Here is a 17,979-nt window from a genome sequence, read left to right on the forward strand (position 1 = left end):
GGATAGCAAATGCGTGGGCACTGCACACTGCTCAGGCCACAGAAAAATTCCTACAACATTGGTGCATCCGGCCGGTCCACAAATATTTACTGAACACCTACTGTGTGCTGGTGAGGCCTCTGCCCTCAGTAAACACAAATATAAGAAATTAAACGTATAATTATATGCTGTGATTCGTGCTATAAAAGAACAGAGCAGCAGGGAGAGGGAGCATTAGCGAGAGTATTACAGAGAAAGAAGAATCAGGGAGGGCCCCTGGGGGAGGGAAGGGCTGTACAAAGGCCCTGGGGCAGGAAAAGGCTTGGCAGTGAACTCAGAATTGGAGCTGGTTAAAATCAGAGAACACTGGGGTTGGAAGAGCTGGTGAAGCTCACGTGTCAGCCTACCAGGCTCAGAGAAGATGTTGAGGGGTTAACACATGTGCACAGACACAAAGGTCATCGGCTGGGTGGGGCGGGGGCTCATCTGAAGCAGATTTCTTAAAGATGGGCTGACCATCTCCCCCAAAGCCCAGAAGCAAAGCAAACGGACTTCTCAAGATCAGGAATTTCAAAGACATTTCCCTCTCGGGTGGATTGTTAGGAAGGGGTCCTTGGTGGGATCAGGGGTTGCATCTGCTGTGGATAGCCACCCCAATGGGATGCAGGGGTGCGGGTTTAAGTGGCCAGGGAGGGGGGTCTGCACATGGCCTTTCTCTGGCCTCGGCCTGGGTGACACCTTGCCATCTGGGCACCGGGGGATGGTTGCTCACCGGTGGACTTGCAGGCTCTCTGGCAGACACAAGACCCTGCTCAGCGCCCCAGAAATCTCGGTGACCAGGTGGCCTCCGTGAGGGTTACTCTGAGGGCAGGTCTGGTTTTCAGCCTAAGTGGCTGTGAGATACCACTGAAAGAGCCAGACAGGCTACAATGTCCATCCCTGCCACCTCCCAGCTGTGTGACCTGGGGCAAGCACCTTCACCTCTCTGGGCCTCAGCTTCCTCATCTTTAAAACAATGCAACAACAGTTCCTGCCTTGTGAAGCCTTTGGGAGGATTAGAAAGAAGGAACCATACAGGGCTGACCGGGACAGTTGGTACACAGTAGGCACTCCAGAAACGGTAGCAACTATGACAGGCTGGTCCGAGGAAGGGCTTTGCAGCCAGACCCGACGTGCAGCAGGCAGTCAGACTCCTCGTCCGTCTTGTTTGCCCTTTCTTGGTTTTTTTGGATTAACATGGAGTCCTCAGTTAAGATGATCTTGCAGGGTTGGTTTTTTTTAACCAAATAAAACCGTAACCAACTAAACAAAACCAAGTCCATTTATAACAAAGTCCCACCAGAGCAAACATTTGCAATCTCCCCAGAAAGCATTTTATCCATGGCAGGGAGGCCTGGGGAATTTTAAGAGGCTGCAGCTCGTGTCTTTGAAAACCACCAGCGTCTTCAGTTTGTCTGGGACTCTCTCCCCACTGGGGGTACTTTTCCATCTGCCCTCCTGTTTCCCAGCAAAGCCCGAGGCCTGTGGGCAGCCGTCAAGGCACTCTGGACCAAGGGTGGATGCTCTTGGGCAGAGGCCACAGACTGGTGGCCGTGACCTGGAACCAGCCCCCATGGGTGGGTCAAATACCCACAGTCAGTTGCTCCCATCTGCAAAACAGGAGGTTTCACCTAGAAATGCAGATTCATGGCTGCCTGGACCCCATTCTTCCCTGGCCAGCTGCCTGGGGCCCGGGGCGGCCGTCCTCACATGCACAGTCATCGGGACAACGTTTGAATTCTTTTAAAAGAATTTATGGGGGCAAAATTCACATAACATAAAACTGACCATTTTAAGGCATAATGCTCCCAGACTTCAGACAATACTACAAAGCTACAGTAATAAAAACAGCATGGTATTGGCACAAAAACAGACATATGGATCAATGGAACAGAATAGAGAGCCCAGAAATAAGCCCCCACACCTATGGTCAATTAATCTTCGACAAAGGAGGCAAGAATATACAATGGGAAAACGACAGTCTCTTCAGCAAGTGGTGCTGGAAAAGCGGGACAGCTGCACGTAAATCAATGAAGCTGGAACACACCCTCACACCATACACAAAAATAAACTCAAAATGGCTTAAAGACCTAAATGTAAGAGAGGACAACCATAAAACTCCTAGAAGAGCATAGAGGCAAGACATTTTCTGACATAAATCATACCACTGTTCTCTTAAGTCAGTCCCCCAAGGCAACAGAAGTAAAAGCGAAAATAAACAAATGGGACTTAAACAAACTTACAAGCTTTTGCACAGCGAAGGAAACCATCAACAAAATGAAAAGAGAACCTATAGAACGGGAGAAAATGTTTGCAAATGATATGACCAACAAGGGCTTAATTTCCAAAATATACAAACAGCTCATACAACTCAACAACAAAAAAACAACCCAACTGAAAATGGGCAGAAGACCTAAATAGACATTTCTGCAAAGAAGACATACAGGTGGCCAACAGGCACATGAAAAGATGCTCAACGTCGCTAATTATTAGAGAAATGCAAATCAAAACTACAATGAGGTACCACCTCACACCCGTCAGAATGGCCATCATTAAAAAGTCTACAAATAATAAATGCTGGAGAGGGTGTGGAGAAGAGGGAACCCTCCTGTACTGTTATTGGGAATGTAAACTGGTACAGTCACAATGGAAAACAATATGGAGGTTCCTTAAAAACTAAAAATAGAGCTACCATGTGATCCAGCAATCCCAGTCCTGGGCATATGTCCAGACAAAACTGTAATTCAAAAAGATACATGCATCCTTATGATCATAGCAGCACTATTCACAATCGCCAAGATGTGGAAACAACCGAAATGTCCATTGACAGATGAATGGATAAAGAAGATGTGGTACATATATACAATGGAATACTACTCAGCCATAAAAAAACAATGAAATAATGCCATTTGCAGCAACATGGATGCAACTAGAGATTATCATACTAAATGAGGTAAGTCAGAAAGAGAAAGACAACTACCATATGATATCACTTATATGTGGAATCTAAAATATGGCACAAGTGAACATATCTCTGAAACAGAAAGAGACTCTCAGACATACAGAACAGACTTGTGGTTGCCAAGGGGGAGGGGACTGTGGGAGCTTGGGGTGAGCAGCTATGTCTTTGCACAGAGGATGGGTAAACAACAAGGTCCTATTGTAGAGCACAGGCAACAATATTCAATATCCTATGATAGACCAGAATGGAAAAGAATATGAAAAATAATATATATGTATAACTGAATCACTTTGCTGTGCAGCAGAAATTAACACAACACTGTAAATCAACTATACTTCAATAAAAAAAAAAAAAGGGCTTCCCTGGTGGTGCAGTGGTTGAGAGTCCGCCTGCCGATGCAGGGGACACGGGTTCGTGCCCCAGTCCGGGAAGATCCCACATGCCGCAGAGCGGCTGGGCCCGTGAGCCATGCCCGCTGAGCCTGCGCGTCCAGAGCCTGTGCTCCGCAACGGGAGAGGCCACAGCAGTGAGAGGCCCGCGTACCGCAAAAAAAAAAAAAAAAAGAAAGAAAAACAACTGACCATTTTAAAGTAGACAAGTAGACAATCCAGTGGCATTTGGTACCTTCACAGTGTTGTGTAACCACTACCTCTGTTTAGCTGCAAAGCATTTCCATCATCCCCCAAAAAGCCCCAGACCCAACATCACTCACTCCCCCTTCCGCAGCCCCCAGCGACCATTCACGTACTCAGTCTCTATGGATTTGCCTGTTCTGGACACTGCTTGTGGACGGACTCACACGCTGTGCCTGGCTTCCTTCACTCAGCATGTCTTTGAGGCTCATGCGTGGCGGAGCGGGTCACGGCTGAGTGACACCCCATCTCATGTTTGCATACATATGACAAGCCTCCACCTCAATGCCACGCGGCAGCCCCGTCGGGGCGGGCCCTCACCCCAGCCCTGCTCGCCCGCTCTGGGCCTGTCCCCTCTCCCCCCGGCCCTGCTGGCTTTCTGCAACCCCGTGGGCTCCTCAAATGAGCAGCAAACATCCTCCCAGGAGCAGGGTCTCAGGTGGGTGAGAGACTTGCCAGTCCGTGTCCTGGGCGTCCCGTACGTGTACTCACACACACACGTGCACACGTATGTAGCATAACGGCCCCATCCTGCAGTGTGGCACTCTGCTGTTTTTCACTGAACGATGTATCTTGGAAGTTGTTTCAACCAGAGGAAGCACCACCTCCTCTCGTCCTCAGCCACACGCTACTCCACCACACGGCTCTCCGATACCGAACGGGCTGCGGGCCCCTGGCTCTGATCCCCATGCGGGGACAGCCCTGCCAGCACTCCCGCACCCAGCCTGGCCACGCCCCGGCCCCGTGCAGCCTGGAAAGGGAGGTCTGAGACATCCTCGCCACTTTCCTGGCCTCAAATCTCCCAGGGCCAACACTTGATGTGCCCTCGTTTTCCCAACACCTGACTTGGCATTCGTACTCTGTAGACATGGTATAGATGCTTGTTAATCACACAGATGGAAAAATGAACGACTACTTTTCACACACTGTTTAAGGCCTGACTCCGTCACCACCTCCTCCAGGGAGCCTTCTCTGGTCACCCCAGGCTGGGTTAGGCCCCCCTTTAAGCCCACAGGCCCTGTACTCTCATCAAAGCAATTACACCCACTGGGCGAGACTGTCAGCGACCACCCCGGCAGCTACTATTCCTCGGGTATCACCAGGAGTTGGCGGGACGCCCAGCACGGAGTGGTGAACAGACAGCCGGCGGATGCCTGGTGCACAGAGAGGGAATGCACGGAGGAGGCCCACAGCTAAGCGTGCCCAGCAGGTTCAGTTTCCTCCGAGCCCTGTGCCGTGAGGGGGCAGGTATCATCACGACCACTTCGCGGATGAGGAGGGCGAGGCTTGTAGAGGCTCAGCATCCTACGTGAGGCCACCCAGCTCCTAATAAGGGGGCCGGCTGAGCCCAGGCTGACCCCACCTCTCCAGCTCTCCCCAGCCCCGAACCTTGCTCCACCCTCCCGTCAGGGCCGGACCGGACACACGGGAGCAGACCCCGCTCTGGATCTTAGGGAACAGGATATGGTTCAGGGCAAGGCTCAGGTGGGGCTCGGCACCCGGCGCTCTCAGGACCCCAGCAGGAGGGTGAGGATGGTGGCAGAGGGAGAAGCGACCCTCGGTGGAGTTCTGTTTGAACACGTGCTGTGTAAGCAACGGGGCCCTCTGACAATGGGGGGAAGAGGCTGGAGAAAGAGGCAGCCGCTGAAGACGACCTCCCACCAGCCCCGACCTCCCACGCCTGCCTCTCCCAAGGCTGGGCCGCCATGCCGGTCTGGCCCCAAAACTCGGGTTAGAACTTGCCCCCCTCACCTGTCTTTCGGGAGACTCAGAGGAAGAAAAAGAACGTGTTCACTACAGGGAAAGCTCCAAAAACGTTACAAGGCCTCAGTTACGGGAGAAGTGATGGAAGCAGGGGAGCCAGCGGCAGCACACGCGGATACATTTACAGCACGGGTCCCCATCAGTTAAAGAGTATTTTGTCTTTGCCCACTCGGCTCCCTCCCACCCCGCTTCCCGAAGAGAGTTCTGTCTTCCTCAGACCGGTTCCACGTTGTAGGCAGAGTCGGGAGTAGGTGGAGGAAAACAGGACCCACAGAGGCCAGAGAACAGAGGGGAGGATCCTCCCTTTCTTGTGGAGAATCTAGATTCTAGGGGAGGCCATGAGAAAACAAGCAAAACTGGAGAGAGGAAGCTCATTTCCATGACAAAAGCAAAGTGGAGGGGGCAAAGGGCAAAAGTGAGAGCTGACCTTTGGGGGGGACTGGGGGGCTGCGGGGGTCCCGGAGTTGCTGCAGGATGGATGCAAGACACGCAGGGGGCAGAGGAAGTAGGATGTTAAGAAACACAACTGTGGGCTGAGGAGTGGATTCCCCTTGACGTTTGAGAGAAAGGCAAGGGGGAATCCAAATTCCTTCCTAATCCATTTTGGTGGCTCGACTACACCTCTCTGTGACGCTCTCTGGATTGGGCCACCTGGAACCCCAGCTCGTATTAGGGTTCCATATGCAAAGCCCATCTCGTAACAAGGCAATGATTTAATCCTCATCAAACTCAGAGAGGTTGGGGCTGTCGTTAGCCCACATCAAAGATAAGGAAACTGAGGTGCAAAAAGCTCACGTGAGCTGCCCAAGGTCACGGAGCTAGAAAGGGGCCAGGTCAGGACAAACCCTCGGGTGTTCCTGACTTCAAATCCCAACCTCTTTTCTCTCTCCCACTCTGCTCCGGGGAAGGATCCTATGACACTGAATCTTCTCTTTTTCAGAGTTTAATATTTCAGGCCAAATCTGAGTGTGGTTTGCTGTTTCCTCCAAAAATTTGGCCTGACCTCAGGGCACCACTGCCCAGTCATTGGCAAGAGCCCTCTGCTGGCAGCGATGGGCTGGTGGGCAGGCTGCTCTGGGCATGACTCGGTAGAAACTCAGATAACTCAATAAAAGCTCTATTTACTTTTGTGGTCAAAACACACAGGACAATTTATAGATGTCAAATAGGATAATGGCCAGTGCTGGCACAGATGGGAGACGGGTACCGCTGGTCTGCGTTAGTGGGAGTTTAAATCTGTACAACCTTCTGGAGAGCAGTCTGGCACTATGAATCCCATGTCTTAAAAATGCAAAGCCTTTGACCCAGCAAGTCCACTTCTAGGAACACAGCCCAAGGAAATAGTCTTACACACTACACTGTTCTCATTCCCACAGTGACCGACCTCAGACTGAGCTCCTACGGGGTCAGTGGCGCTCACATCTGAGTGCTTAACTAGAGCTGGTTAACTAGAGCGGCTGTTCTTCCCCAGACTCGTTTTGCTTCTCCACAACTGCAGGAGCATTTTGGCTATATTTAAAATGACTATCTAATCATGCATACAATTTTTTTTATATTTATTTATTTATTTGTTTGCGCCGGGTCTTAGTTGCGGCAGGTGGGCTCCTTAGTTGAGGCTTGCTGGCTCCTTAGTTGTGGCGTGCAAACTCTTAGTTGCAGCATGCATGTGGGATCTAGTTCCCTGACCGGGGAGTGAACCCGGGCCCCTGGCATTGGGAGTACGGAGTCCTAACTACTGCGCCACCAGGGAAGTCCCCATGCATACAATTTTCTACTTATTTCATGGCTTGTCTTCCAATTCCAAAAGCAACAGAACTTTCAGCCTGGAGGGGATGTCAGGAATTTTCTAGTCCAACATTTCCCAAAGTGGGTCCCATGGGAGGTGAAAGGGTAGTTGCAACTGGATGCTTGCATGATGGGATAAGCTCGGGAAAATGGAACACGTGCTTCCTTGCAGAATTTCTCAGAGCCTTTGCTAGATGATGAGCATTGCAATCTCCACAAGGCAGATAGAGGAGGCGGTATTAGTCTCCTGTGGCTGTTATAACAAATGGCCACAAACTGGGTGGCGTCAAACAACAGAAGTATATTGTCTCACGGTTTTGGAGACCAGAAGTCTGAAATCAAGGTGTCAGTGGGGCCAGGCTCCATCTGAAGGCTCTCAGGGAGGATCCTTCCTTGTCTCTTCTGGCTTCTGATGGCCTCAGGTGTCCTTGGCCTGTGAATGCATTCCTCCCCCCTGCACCTTTGTCTTCACACATGTGTCTTCCCTCTGTGTCTGTGCCTAAATCCCCCTCTTCTTATAAAGACCCTGGTCATTAGATGAGGGCTCCTTTAGGCTGATCTCATTTAAACTTGGTGACATCTGCAAAGACCCTATTTCCAAACAACGCCACGTTCACAGGTCCAGGCAGATGTGAACTTGGCGGGGGGATGCTATTCACCGCAGTATAGGTGGAAAGACCTCGGGGGCTTCTGAGAGGGGAGGCCCAGAAGCAGACGGAAGTCAAGTTCTCCAAGCAGCCCTTGGCCTGATGCGTTGGGACAGACCATGCGGGGTGAGGGCAGGCTCACGGGGACACCGAGCACAGCGGGGATACCACAGCACAGTCCAGGCGAGAAGAGACGGCGGCCTGGACCAGGCAGAGGCAGTGCAGGTGGGGAGAAGCAGCTGGCCTTGGACTTCCCTTTGAAGGTGAGCCAGTAAAAGGCGAAGTAAAAGGTGACCCAGCATTTGGGTGTGAGATGTGAGACAATGAGGCCTCGAGGGTGACCTCTGGGTTTTAGCCAGAGACACCGGAACAGTGGAGTTGCCATCAGTGCAAAGAGCCGACTAAGTTACCGGACACAGTTCCAGGCAGAGCGATGTGGACTAGGACGGAGGAACTGGTCCTCCAGTGGAGCGTGGACCTAAATACAGAGCTGACCCCGCGCCGCCCCACGACCGTCAGTCCTCTTTTGAGTCCAGGAGAAAGGCCACTGGGGCCTGTGTACGCTGGCCTCAATTCAGTCACTCCCGATGCCCCTGCTCCAGGGGCCCTGCGCTCCACTCACACCCATCTCTCTGTGCATCCACTGCCTGTCAACGCGGGGGCCACAAATCTTGGGCCCTCCCGCGTTGACACAGGGCCCTCCCGGCAACTGGGCTGTCCTAGGGAGGACTGGGCTGGCCCTTCCCAGGGTGGGGGGTGCCACCAGCAGACAACAGGGGCTGCACAGGGCAGGAGAAGTCCCTTGGGTGGGGACTCCTGTGGCTTTCGGTGACTGCGTCTCTGGCTGGGCTGACCAGCTGGGCTCAGCGAATCCTGCGGGCACAACCTCAGGCCTGGAGCCCGCTGCTGTTTCGTTGGGGCCAAGGGCGGTTCACGCTCATGAAAAAGGGTCTTGCTGACCAGGCTGAAGGCACTCGCCAGCCGCCACGCCACAGGGCCACTTCTCAAGCTCGCCACAAAGCAGGTTAGAGAGCCACAGTCCACAGTCCTAATTTGAGCTCTGAGATGTCTGTGGACCTCTCCCTTCTGCCGGGAATTCAAAGGACTTGGTCCAACATCCGGGCGAAAAGGAGGCTGGCCCAAATTCCAGGCAACTGCCTGGTCTGGGCAGCAGCAGATGTGGCTGTGAACTGCTGAGGAATTTCTCGGGCGAGGAATAGAGCCCTCAGAGCCTCAGTTTTCCTGTCTGTAAAATGGGATCTCGCTCCCGTGTGTGCTGGGCGGGGATGGCTCTGTGACTTTCAGGCTCTGCTCTGTGGAGAAGCCTGAACCAGGGTGGGAGGGAGGGGAATCTGAGCGCTGCTTCCTCTGTCTATCCCTTCCTGCCTCAGCCAGAACAACTCTGGTTGGTCTTCCAAGTAAAAGTTCACTTGAAATTAAATCCTGGGACTTCCCTGGTGGCGCAGTGGTTAAGAATCCGTCTGCCAATGCAGGGAACACAGGTTCGTTCCCTGGTCCGCAAAGATCCCACATGCCGTGGAGCAACTAAGCCCGTGCGCCACAACTACCGAGCCTGCGCGCCTAGAGCCCATGCTCTGCAACGAGGGAAGCCACTGCAATGAGAAGCCCGTGCACCGCAAAGAAGCGTAGCCCCCTCTCACGGCAACTAGAGAAAGCCCACGCACAGCAGTGAACACCCAGTGCAGCCAAAAATAAAGAAATAAAAATTAAATATATATATATCTTGAAGAGATGTGCAAAACCCACTGACCAGCGCTTCAGGATCTCGTGGGTCTGATGTCCAGTCTAGGGCTCCTTGGGCTGTGGTCAGAGGGAGCTGGGGCACAGCTGGGGCCTGGTTCTACCCATCTCCCTTTCCAGCCCTTGGAGAGCGGTGCTCCTCTTATATCAGTCACGTGATGCTGGGTGAGCTGCCAATCACAGGGCTCCACCCCCTGAGTGGACATGTGATTCAGGCCTGGCCAATCATAGAACTCCCCCCCCCCCGCCAAGTGATAAGTCCAAGGCTTAGCCATGTGACTAAGGCTGACCAATAAAAGTCCTTCCCTGGAGCATCTATATTCTGAAACAGGAAGAGAGATGCTCTCCCTTCTCTTTTTTCATCAAGCTGGAGGACCTAAGCCTGAGGATACCAGCACTGTGTTTCTCACTGCTGGGAGAAAACCTGTTTACTCTCAGAGAAAATGAGGTCCCCACAGAGACCCCAAGATGGGGAGAGATGGAGATAGCATGAGATCTCATGGCACTGAAGTACCTGGTTACAGCCTTCAAGGCTCCCAGAGTGGCCTCTGATTGGGAGCCTCTTCTGGTTTGAGTTTCTGTCACTGACAAATACTGGAGTCCTGTCCAATCCATAATCAATGGGGAAGGTCAAGAAAGCTCACTCGGCAGCAAAGTTCCCAGAGGGGGCCTTTAAGCTTCTCGAGGCTAAGTGTAACCAAGAACTTTGCTTTTTATTTACTTATGTATTTAGCGGTGTCCTTCCCTTGAGAAACCAAATACAGTTTGCACCACGCAGACAGCACTTGAGACCGGCTTAAGGGATGGAGAGAGGGGAGGCAGGAGGAGCAGGCGTGGGGCTGGTCCAGTTTTAAAGGGACCTGACAACTGGCCAAGAGCTAGGCATGCTCCAACCCTCTTGATGGCGGGAAGACCCCAAGGGTTTAGATGCTCCTCCGAAAACACACACAGGGCATTTCAAGCAGGACCTGACCCAGAACCAGCTCTCTTAACTCCAGAGCCCATGTCACCAGATTTCTGAATTTCATAGAAATTCAGAAAACTTTTTTTAAAAATTAATTAATTTATTTATTTTTGGCTGTGTTGGGTCTTCGTTGCTGCACATGGGCTTTCTCTAGTTGCGGCGAGCAGGGGCTACTCTTCCTTCCAGTGCGCGGCCTTCTCATTGCAGTGCCTTCTCTTGTTGCGGAGCACGGGCTCTAGGCGCACGGGCTTCAGTAGTTGTGGCACGTGGGCCCAGTAGTTGTGGCTCGCGGGCTCAGTAGTTGTGGTGCACGGGCTTAGTTGCTCCGTGGCATGTGGGATCTTCCCGGACCAGGGCTCGAACCCATGTTCCCTGCATTGGCAGACGGATTCTTAACCACTGTGCCATCAGGGAGGTCCCAGAAAAGTCTTTTGAGAACTAACAAAAGGATCAGTAAAGTTCAACGGCCATCTCTGGCTAGCATCCCTTCGTAAAATGATAACCCCCAACAATGGAGGAAGGACATAAGATGTGAGTAAAGGCCAGGCCTCGCGTTTGGATATGTTCAGTTTGGAGGGACACTAGGTGATTTCCTCATGTTTCTTCAAAGCAATGACTACTGGGAAATGGGCAAGAGCAGGCAGTGGGTGTGTGAGTGTCCTGGGGCTGCCGTAACAAAGCGCCACAAACTAGGGGCTCTTAAAACAGCAAAAATGTATAGTTCTGGAGCCCTGAAGTCTAAAATCAAGGTGTCAGCAGGGCCGAGCTCTCTCTGAGGGCTCTAGGGACGATTCCGTGGCTTGTAGAAGAAACACTCCAATCTCTGCCTTCATTGTCACATGGCTTTCTCCCTGTGTGTCTGTGTCTAAATTCCCCTCTTCTTATAAGGACACCAGGCATTAGATTAGGGCCACCCTAATCCAGTACGAACCCATCTTAACTTGATGACATCTGCAAAGACCCTATTTCTACATATAAGGTCACACTCACAGATTCTGGGGGTTAGGACTCAAACAGATCTTTCTAAGGGATACAACTCAAGCTGGCTGAGCGGGCCAGCATTATGGGGCACCCCACCCCCGAGGTCCTTCCCACGCTGACAGCAAAGTGTGAGAAAGACGGATCGGAGGCACAATGCCCTCCCAGATTTGGGAGAAGGGTTGGACTGCCAGGGACAGCTGGGGACCCCTGGGCTGTCCCACCTTCCCTCACGTTTCCCTTCCAAGGAGTAACTGTCTGGAGGTCAGCCAGGTGCCCGCTGGCAAAGGCAGGCCAGGACACAGACCTTTAGATCCCGGCCAGGGCTGGACCACAACCTGGGGACTTCCTGGGGAAGAAGGCCAGGAAGAGCCTCAGCCCCAAGCCAGGAAACCGGCCCCGCCAAGGGGGCAGATTCACAGCAGAGGGAAATTCACCCTTTGGCCTTTTGGATGGCAGGAGGGCGTGACTTTGCTGTGAGGGCCCCTGTGTGCCCTCCCAGGACGCATGTAGAGACACAGCAGCAGCCACCAGCCTGGCCTGACCTCAGTCCTCTGGACGGGGACCAGAGTTTGCTCACAGGCTCCCTGGAGACTGAGACTGCAAGGGAACTTGAGTCAACCGAAACTACACGCTGCCCAGAGAGGGGCAGTAACCAGCCTGAGGTCACACAGCAATCATTCAGAGCCAACGTGAGAGACCTGTCTCCCAGGTCTGCCGGTGAGAGCCTTTTGCCCACCATGATGGCCTCTATCAGGGGAGGTTTTTGCCTTTGGGAACCAGGGTTGATTTTGTAATGGTTTTATAGAGCAGTCAAGAAGAAAATATCACCCACTTCACAGCCAGACCTGCTGGACACCTGATGTTTGGGAAAAGGAAAGAGAGAAGTAACACTGACTAAACACCTACTGTGCACCACATGCTTCAAGCTCACATTCCTGCCCATCTTACCTGTGAGCAGCGCGAGGCCCAGGGCGGCTGGAGTCGGCCAAGGATTCCCATTCCCTCTCAGGATGTCAGTTCACCTCGCTGAGCCTCAGTTTACTCACCTGTAAAATGGGATCACAAGCTCAGCATCACAGGTGGTCACTAGGATTAGGGATCCCATCCCAGGAATGGGCACACAGTAGGTGCTCAAGAAAGGCGACGTTTGCTAATTATTAGAGAAGTGCAAATCAAAACTACAATTATTTCTCACACCAGTTAGAATGGCCACCATTAGAAAGTCTACAAATAACAAATACTGGAGAGGATGTGGAGAAAAGGGAACCCTCCCACACTGTTGGTGGGAATGTACATTGGTGCAGCCACTATGGAGAACAGTATGGAGCTTCCTTAAAAAATTAAAAATAGAGTTACTGTATGATCCAGCAATCCCACTCCTGGGCATACATCCAGAGAAAACTATAACTCAAAAAGATACCTGCACCCCAACGTTCACAGCAGCACTATTTACGATAGCCAAGACATGGAAACAGCCTAAACATGCACCAAAAGATGAATGGATAAAGAAGATGTGGTACGTATATACAGTGGAATACTACTCAGCCATAAAAAGTAATGAAATAATGCCATTTGCAGCAACAGGGATGGACCTGGAGATTATCATACTAAGTGAGGTAAGTCAGACAGAGAAAGACAAATACCATATGATATCACTTATCTGTGGAATCTAAAATATGACACGAATGAACTTATCTACAAAACAGAAACAGACTTGTGGTTGCCAAGGGGGTGCGGAGGGATGGAGTGGGAGTTTGGGGTTAGCAGATGCAAACTATTATACAGAGAATGGATAAACAACAAGGTCCCACTATATAGCACAGGGAACTACATTCAACATCCTGTGATAAACCACAATGGAAAAGACTATGAAAAAGAATACCTGTAGATGTATAACTGAACCACTTTTCTGTCCAGTAGAAAATAACATAACATTGTAAATCAACTATACATAAATCAATTTTAAAAAAAGAAGAAAGGTGATGTTTGGATTTTCTACCGCTGCTGCAATACATTTCCACAAACTTTGCAGCTTCAACAACACACGCTCATCAACTTCCACCTGGAGGTCGGAAATTCAACACGGGGCTCACTGGGCTAAACCAAGGTTATCAGTGGTGCTGCCTGAGGTTCTAGGGGGCAAGCTATTCCTCGCCCTTTCAGCTTCTAGCAGTGGCCCCTAGTCCTTGGCTCACGGCCCCCTTCTCCATCTTCAAAGCCAGCGACACTGCATCTCTGAACCTGCCCCACTGCCTCCTCTTTCTCTGACCACAGCTGGGAAAGGGTCTCTGATTTCAAGGACTCATGCGATTCCACTGGACCGACCCAGATCACCCAGGATCATCTCATCACAAGGTCCTCAACTCAAGCACGCCTGCAAAGTGCCTTCTGCCATGTCAGGTCACGTACACAGCGATTCCGGGAATTAGGCTGGGGTGGGGGCAGGCAGCGGGCATTACTCTGCCGACCACGGGTGAGCTGAGCTGAATTTCATAAAGCAAGGGATGCCCGGGCTGGTCTCGGCAGTTCTTTTTGGAAGAAGAGGATTCCACTAAATCCTGCTCCCTCGAAGGCCGTTTTCCATCCCTGCTGTTTTTGACTCTTTTCAAAGAGGCTCTGTCTAGCCAAGGAGACAGGGTCAGGGCTGCCAAACCTTTGCTTCAAAATAAACCCTACTAGGAAATTTCCATGGGACCAGGCCCTTTTCTCCCCCCTCTCCCCAGAGACCTGCCTAGAATCCCAAACCAAGCGGGACGTCTTATAGCAAGACCATCAGACTCCAAGCTCTCCTAAGAAGGAGGTTTTCGTTGTCGGTTGGGTGTTCTTCTTTTGTTTGTTTGCTTTCCCCTGTCAAACTAAATAGCACTGGGCATACTGTTACGCAGGCAGTGAACTGGGTTAGGACATCACCCTCGACTTAGGAAAGGGTTTTATGGTTGTCATCCTCAAAAGGACCTAATCTGTCCCCCCATCCAGCTTACATTCTCCAGGGTCCCTCCTCGTGGCCTTCAAAGAGCGCTCAGCTATTTCACAAGCTCTGCACATTTACAGCGAGCGTATTTTATGCCGACAGTGAGGCCAGCACGTAAATCCCACTTGCCTAACACCCAGCATCTTGTGATTTTATTTGATCCACCCGGGGAAGTCACTATTTACCACGGGCTCAGCGTCAGATGTTTTGCACGGGAAGGTGTGCACTTGTTTTGGATTTCAGGCAGGTTCACAGGGACAGACGTCATCTCATGAATTCCCCCAGCAGTGTCCTCACTTTCCCGGTGAGGAGAAAGGGTGGGACAGCGAGGGGCCTTGGTTGCGGTCACTCAGCCGATAAGCAGCAGGGCTGGGTTTGAAGCTGGGTCCTCTGACTTTAGATCATCCCAATTTACTGTGGCCACACTCATCCTCCCTTGTGATACTGTGACAGAAAAAGAATGTAGATTTGGTCCTAAAACCTGTGTACTTTGCTGATGGGGAGATAGGGGTGTCCTTGGTTATTCGTAACAAGCCCCTCTCCACCACACCTGACTTTATGCTAACGAGGTGACTCTTGGTGGCTCCCAGAGAGCTTCAGCACAGGGGCCAGTTGCCAGAGGCACCAATCATGTGATTAGAGCACTGGAACTTGCAGCTCCATCCCCGACCTCCAGGGAGGCGAGTGGGGCATCACCACTCACATGAGGTTATCGGCCACGCCTATGTAATGGAACCTCCATGAAAACGCTTCTGGGTTGGTGCACGCACCCACGTGTCGAGAGGGTGTGCACCCCAAGCTCCATGGGGACAGAAGCTCCTACACTTGGGACCCTTCCAGACCTCTCACTATGTACCTCTTCGTCTGGTTATTCATCTGTATCCTTTACAATAAATGTAAAGGATTTACATTTACAATAAAAGTGAACGTAAGGAAAGTATTTCCCTGAGTTCTATGAGCCATTATAGCAAATTATTGAAGCTGAGGAGGGGGTTGTGGGATTCCTTGATTTGTTGCCAAGTCAGAGAGAAGGGTGGGTGAGCTGGGGACCCACCACTTGCGCCTGGCATCTGAAGTGGGGGCAGTCTTGCGGGGCTGAGCCCTTAACCACAGGGTCTGCTCTCACTCTGGGTGGTTAGCATCAGAATTGAGTTAAGTTGTAGGACACCCAGCTGGCGTCCACAGAGAACTGGAGAATTGCTTGGTGTGGAATATCTACGTGTTTGGCGTCAGAAGTGTTACGAGCAAAAAACAGATCTTAGTAGTAACTATATTCATTCATGTATCAATTCATTCCATGTTTAGCAAGTTCGTTGAGTCAACTTTGCACCGCGGTAAGTGATGAGCAAGACAGGCACATCCCTACCCTTCCCGAACGCGCCGACGAGGGAAGAACCACCTCTAGATCAGTGTCTCTCCACCCGCTACGCCCAGGACTGTGTAACTTATCAACAGAAACAGCAGAGTCTGATTCAATTGGTGTGTGGTGGGGCCATCACACCGGTAATTAAAATTTTTCTTTTAAATTTAGTTATGCAGTGGGCTGAATAAGGGCCCCCAAACATATCAGGTCCGAATCCCTGGGACCCATCAATGTTACCTTATACGGCAAAGACTTTGCAGATGTAACTAAGGATCCTGAGATGGGAAAGTTATCCTGGATTATCTGGTGGGTTGAGATGCAATCACATGTATCCTTATAAGGGACGCAGAGGGAGATTACATAATCACAGAGCACATGGCAGTGCGACAGCAGAAGCTGGGAGAGCAACGTGGCCACCAGAAGCTGGAGGAGATAAAGAAGGTCCCTCCCCTAGAGCCTCCAGAGAGAGCACAGCCCTGCAACACCTGATTTCACACTTCTGGTTTCTGGAACTGTGAGAGAATACACTCTTGTTTCTTTAAATCACCAAGTTTTGGTAATTTATTACAGCTGTCACAGGAAGCGAATACAAGGCATAAGTTATATGTGCAAATCTTAAGTGCACGGCACGATGAATTGTTATATCCGCACACACCACGTGTCAACATGAAGATCAAGATAGAACATTCCCAGCGTCCCAGGTTTCCAGTCACTACCCTCCCCAGAAATATCCACTCTCCCCACCTCTATCACGATAGACTGGTTTTGCCTGTTCTTGAACTTCATATACAAGGGATCATACGACATGTACTCTTGTGTGAGGCTTCCTTTGCTCAACTTAATAGCAGTGCAATTCATGCCTGTTGTTGGGGATTTTTTCTTTCTTGGTATTATTCCACTATGTGAATATATATATGATTTGTTCATCTAGTCTCCTATGGATGGACATCTGGGCTGTTCCCAGCCATCGGCTATTAATAATACACCGACAGGAACACAGTCCTACAGTCTTTTGTAGACGTGCCTCATTTATCTCAGGCCCATACCTAGGAGTGGACTTGCGGGGTCTGGATTGCTAATTGTCTGTAGCTTCCAGATGATTCAAATGTGTAATCAGGTGTGAGAACCACTCTCCAGGCCAATGGTTCTCGACTGGCAACAGTTTTGCCCCCCAGGGGACATTTGGCAAAGTCTGGAGACACTTTTGGTTGTCACAACTCAGAGCTGTGCTAAGAGTGTCTTGGGGAGAGAGGTCGGGGCTGCTGGTAAACCTCCTGCAGTACATGGGGCACCCCCTACCCAGCACACACACACACACACACAAAGGAATTATCCAGCTCCCATGGTGGGACCTGAGAGGGGGGAAAATCGACCGTAGCCAGAACTCGCGACCCCACACATGAATAACCCACCTGCACGTAAGCTGCAGCTCGCAGGGCCTGGCCCCGCTTGGAGGGGTGGGACCGGCTGACGGTGCTGAGGCGCCGAGGCTTGGCTGCTCTGGGTGAGCCCTGGAGACAGGGCAGGCCGCCCTGTTGAGAACGGGGAGCTGACCTCAGCTGTGGGCCTTTAGCTGAAGCTCCGAGGCATCTTCCTGCCCCACGGGTGCCAGTGTGGACTTCTGACATCATGCCTCGCTCAGTGCTCTCTTCCTGGGTCTGCTCACTCCAGGGACACATAAAGCCCTAGAGGACGGGGACCATGTCTTAGCCACTCCTCCGATTCTGTGTAGCGAGCACTGAAGTGAGGTTGCCGCGTGGGACACGGGAACAAAGTTCCAAAGGGCAGCCTTCCCCCAGCTCTGTCTACAGGGGGACGTTTAACGGCGTCGCACAGGCAATCTCACGGGGCCCGTGTGTGACGGAGACCGGCTGGCTGTTCACCCCCCGCAACCACTTCCTCTTCCTCCAGGGCACACAGCCGGACTGGTATTTCCCGGCGTCCCTTGCCGTCAGGCGAGGTCACGTGACTGAATTCTGGCCAATGGGATTCACGTGGAAGTCATGTGCTCCTCTAAAAACCTCCCACACCTGCTCCTTCCTGCCCTGTCCCTTCCCACCAGCTGGAAGCAAAAGGCTCCTGGGGGCTGGCAGAGAGTTCCCTGCCTTCGGTTGCTAAGTTGCCTTGTGGA

General features: G+C 51.5%; 1 long non-coding RNA gene across 1 annotated transcript in view; it reads right to left on the bottom strand.

The window, feature by feature from the left end:
- The window catches only part of LOC308606295, a 34,193-nt gene extending 16,451 nt beyond the window's left edge, over positions 1-17,742 (bottom strand). The window contains exons 1-2 of the long non-coding RNA XR_014013794.1: positions 17,261-17,742; positions 12,463-12,560 (exon numbers count right to left, since the gene is read on the bottom strand). This is a non-coding gene — a long non-coding RNA (uncharacterized lncRNA). The remainder of the gene's footprint in view (positions 1-12,462; positions 12,561-17,260) is intronic.
- Positions 17,743-17,979: the final 237 nt, after the last annotated feature.

This window comes from Mesoplodon bidens (genome assembly GCF_964165515.1).
Source record: "Mesoplodon bidens genome assembly, chromosome: 18".
Classification (NCBI taxonomy): Eukaryota; Metazoa; Chordata; class Mammalia; order Artiodactyla; family Ziphiidae; genus Mesoplodon; species Mesoplodon bidens.